This window comes from Vigna radiata, chromosome 8 (assembly GCF_000741045.1).
Source record: "Vigna radiata var. radiata cultivar VC1973A chromosome 8, Vradiata_ver6, whole genome shotgun sequence".
Taxonomy (NCBI): Eukaryota; Viridiplantae; Streptophyta; class Magnoliopsida; order Fabales; family Fabaceae; genus Vigna; species Vigna radiata.
Window position 1 is genome coordinate 4946006 of NC_028358.1, and position 4529 is coordinate 4950534.

At 35.2% G+C, this 4529-nt stretch overlaps 1 pseudogene; it reads right to left on the reverse strand.

Moving 5' to 3' along the window:
- Nucleotides 1-1115: 1115 nt before the first annotated feature.
- Nucleotides 1116-4529, reverse strand: part of LOC106770115 — an 8288-nt pseudogene continuing 4874 nt past the window's right edge.

Genomic DNA, 4529 nt, shown 5'->3' on the forward strand with positions numbered 1-4529 from the left:
ATTTAAATAATTTTCATTTCTCAAAACTAAAAAACATTCTAAGTTTTAAGGTTAAGGATATTTAAATAATTTTCATTTCTCAAAACTAAAAAACAAAAAAAAGAAACCCCAAAACCCTTCCTTATCTCCCTCATTCCTCTCAACCCTTTCTCTTTCATCTCTCACTCCAACATTTTTTCTGTCATCCTTATTGTTGCCCCAATTGAAAAAATTTGTCAAAAGTTTATTCTAAACACCTGCATTCAGTGATAAAAAAGGGACATAAGGAAATTAAAGAAATATGTATAAGAGCTCCCTAGGAGTACAATTCTTTCAATTCTAGGTTGTAATCTTACATCATGTATACCATACCAAATACCAAAAGAGAAAGAAAAAGAAACACTTTGTGTAAAGGGAAAAGGACAATAGAGAGAAAAATCTTGTTCTTTAAAAATATAATGAAATGTAGTGTAGATATGTAAATTATGTATGAAAATTTAATTGATTTATGAAGGTTTTATTTACATGATTTAATTTAAACATGAAATTTAATAATAATAATAAAAAGGGAAAATATATAACACATCCTCCAAACGAACAGAGCAAGAACAACAAATTACGATGTCGCGGGGTGTTGTGTGTGACTGAGAGAGACTATGGAGACGAGAGAGAAACAAATTGGATAAGTGAGGAAGGTGGATAGGGTTAGGCAAGGGTTTCTGTTTTTTTTTTTCAATTGGGGCAACAGCAGAGAAAATGTTGGAGTGAGAGATGAAAGACCTAAACCCTAAACCCTAAATTATTTAAATATCCTTGATCTTAAAACTTAGAATCCATGATAAATGAGGGTATTTTTGTCTACTATAATCCGGTACACTTTGTTAAAACGTCCCAACTAAATAAAAAACAGACGTAAGTGTGTTAACAAACCCCTATATATAATTATGTTAGATTAATTCTATGTTCTGTGTTTAAAATATATTAATTTATTTAAAAAAGATATATAGAAAAATTAATAAAATTAGCACTGAATCCAAATTCTTATTTTCTTTATCTTAAAATGTATATTTTGACTGATTTTTTAAACAGTCTTTTAACTGAAATATATGTGCTGCTTCACATTTCTTAGGCTTTCCTCAACAAAAATCAGTCTGGTAGCAACACAGATTTCTTAAGTCTGACATCAACTTTTCAGCCTTTCTCAGAGGATCACTCTTGAAATCTCTAATTTCCCTTTCAATAGCCTTTGCCGCGGCAACGATCCCACTTTCTCCCACTATCTCACTCCTCTTCGTTGCCACCATGCAAGAAGTCAGACAATTCTCAGAGTACGTTGAAGTTAACGAAAATTCAGGACGATCACGTGAATCAGCTACAAAGAACAAGTAGCACAGTTTATCAGAGTCTTGTTTGCTCCCCTCTGATCCAACCAAGCAAACCCAAATCAAGGAACATGTTACAACAAAGGTTGATATGTGAAATGCCCCAGAATCGTAGATGTCGAATTTAAGAGAGACCCAATTCTTCAGTTTCTCAGTTTGTTCACGACTCAATAGGACAGTGAAACGATACTGGAACCTAGCGAACTCGGTTCTTTTCTGTTCGCTAATTGCAAACACTTGAGAGTAAAGTAGCTTAAGCCTCTTAGGGTTTTCTAGTCTATCCCTTTTATGTGAAGGAAGAAACAAGGAGGTTTCAAGAGGAGCCAAGTTCCCTCTTGCTTTGCAAAGATAGGCCCAAAACTTGATGAAATGATGAAGTGATTTGCCATCGGCAACAACGTGGTTTAAGGTAAGACATATGGCGAAGGCAGATTTCGGGAAAACAGTGACTTGAATGGCCATAATAGGGAACACACGTGTGCCATCTTGGTCAACATGAGGAGGAGGCAAGGTGGGGATAAGAGGGTGCCAGTTTCAAACGTCTTGAGGAGAATGAGATGTGAGGAGAGTGAAGTCTGCGGTGGACTCTGCAACGGTGAAGAAGAGAGAGTCGTCTTGAATAGGAAGTGTTGGAGAGAGAGGAAAAGAGAGTGTTTGATGATAGGAAGTGCTGTTTGGAGGAAGTGGTGTGTAGGATGGAAAAACTCATAGAAGAAGATGCGTTTAACAGGGGACGTTACAATAAAACCATGGAATGTCGAAGAAAATGATTAGCCATATATGGCACCTGGATGGAGAGAGAGTAATAGCCGCAGGCTTTTGATGCAAACAATGAATATGGCAGGCTGGTTTCTAAATTAGTAAATAAAAATTTTCAGCAAATGTCTGGTCTCACGTTGAACTTCTTACTATATTCTCACTCCCACATCTTCACTCGTTACATGGTGTCCTTTGTCTTTCGTTGAAACGCAGGTTTTCACATTAGTCTACTCTTATTCTCACATTTCAGGCTGGGATCTTCTATTATAATTGTACTAAGACGATTTTACATTATATTATCTTTTCGTCATATTTTTCTTGAAAAAACCTTGCTGCCAATAAAAAGTTATTACATTAAAAAGTTTTTTATATTTGTCTTTGAAGGTTTCCTCTCTGAATTATACTGAGCAATAGTATTTAATCTTTACAGAAACAGGAAAAGAAAGTAGGAACAAAGCCCATTAGTCTGAAACTGCTTAGAATGTTATAGTTAGAGATCTCTAACATAAATAACTACTACTATATACTTCTACATGAGTCAAACTTTTAGTAACATAGTTTAGACTTTAGAATCCAAATTGTATCTAATTCGTGAATCATACTTTTACTAGATTTACACATTTTTTAATTTTTATTTTCTATTCCATTGAACTTTAGAACTACTAAATTTAGCCATCTTTACTTTTTATTTTTATTTGTCATTTATTGTGAGATGTTTGAAAGAAGGTAGAGGGTAAATATGTGTGCACAAGCATCTAATGGCTCCATTAAGTTATTACAGTTAAATTTGTTAATCTGATCTGTATGTGTCGTTGAAATATTTGACCGATATTTTTGCAGGAAGAAGAGGCAAGATCCTGGAAGAAATTAATTAATATTGCAGTGTCAGCTGCAATGATCGCGAATCATCTACTTTTCAAATTGAGTATATCTTGGATTTAAATAAGAATTGTGTAAATGAAGCACATCAGATATTCAACTTTATCATTCTTTTATATTTATCTATTTGCAATAATGCTTTTACCATATCAGTACTCTCTGATTGAAATTTGGGTAGTCAATCTCACCAGTGGGCTAAAGTTTTGTCTTCCACCTTGAGTAGTTATTTGAAAAAGACAAGATATCTTAAAGGTTTATTAAGGTGTTAAAAGAATAATTTTGAAATAGAGAAAATACTATTTATTTATGTGCCAAATAAGAGTAAATACAATGGAAAGCTGACACTAATGTTTAGAGCAATCACTGTATGATTTAATACGGTTCTGTGATTTTTCATTTAACATTGTTGCAACTACATTACGGATATGTCAATGTTACTAACTGCATAACCATATGGGGTTGAAGATATATGAATTCATCTGAATTAGTCTTCTGAGTATAGCTGATATCAGTTTAAGCAGAAGTTCTGAATGGAATTTGATAATCTAATTATTTTTTCTTCTCTGCTAATATTGTAAAATATCTGTCTACAAAGCCTATCAGTTTCTCATGCTTTATGATCTATCAGGGATACATTTATGTAAGGTAGTACTAATTTTAATAGAGAGAATTCATATGACAAATGGGCCATGTTGACTCTGCCACCTTGCAGTCTTGCAACAGCTGCTGAAGGCCGAGTGATTTCTGGTGTATTACAGAAAGAATGAATGCACTTTGTTCATCATCTAGGTGTAGTTTTCTACATGAAGTGAAGCCCACAAGCCAAATAAGGTAAATAACAGCATTTCAGAGTGTGAAACAGATGTAGCTATATTGGGGCCTCCTGTTGGTCACGAACCATACCATACACTGATGCTCCACCAGGAATTGTTGTCATACCTGGTGAAGTTGGGGTGATACTAGAAAAACTTTAACGAAAACGTTTTGTTGACAACGTTTTTTGACACACTTTTGACAACGCCACATGGCGTGTCCTCAGTGGCTGAAAAATGGTGAGAGAATGTCACTTAAGTGAGGGGCATAATGGGAAGTGAGGGGTACTTTGGGTAATGGTTTTCGAATGAAAATTTTATAGTTGGCGCCTTTCATTGAGCACGGTTTCAGACTTTGTCCTTTTGCCTTCTCGCTCTCTTGCTCTGTTTCTCCTTCTCGCTCTCTTGCACTTTTGCCTTCTCACTGTGGTATCGGAATCGTGGTGTTTTCTGCTCTCCGAATCTTGCTCTCGGAAGGTTGCTAATCTCGCTGTCGGACTCTTGCCTATCGGAATCGTTTTCTCGTTCGTTGGGTGTCGTTGTCTCACATTCGTTCTCCGTTTCTGAGGGTTTTTCGAAGGTTGGGTATTGTGGTCCATTTGTTATTTGCAAAAGTTTTTAATTTTAGGGAAACCTAACTATTTCTGTCCACATTGCTATCTTTGTAGGAGCAATGCCACGAAGAAGACAAAGTGTAAGACTTACATTTCGAATATTG